We start from the raw sequence: 238 nt of genomic DNA on the forward strand, positions 1-238 counted from the left end.
AACCTCAGTTCCAAGAATTTTAGATATTCCGAGAATTTGACGTCATTTCTCGGAAAAATTTTTCGATCGACCTCCTATCATGTCATGTTCTCCTAATACAAAATCGAATTCTTGGACAAAAATTTTTCATCGATCGAGGAATTTCGATAGTTATACTTTTTATTAAATATCTCGCTTATTATTCAAAATATGGAAAAATCTTTCGAATAAAGGTTGAATGGTTTTAAAAGGACTATAT

Source organism: Apis dorsata, unplaced genomic scaffold (genome assembly GCF_000469605.1).
Source record: "Apis dorsata unplaced genomic scaffold, Apis dorsata 1.3 scaffold_636, whole genome shotgun sequence".
In the NCBI taxonomy this organism is placed as follows: Eukaryota; Metazoa; Arthropoda; class Insecta; order Hymenoptera; family Apidae; genus Apis; species Apis dorsata.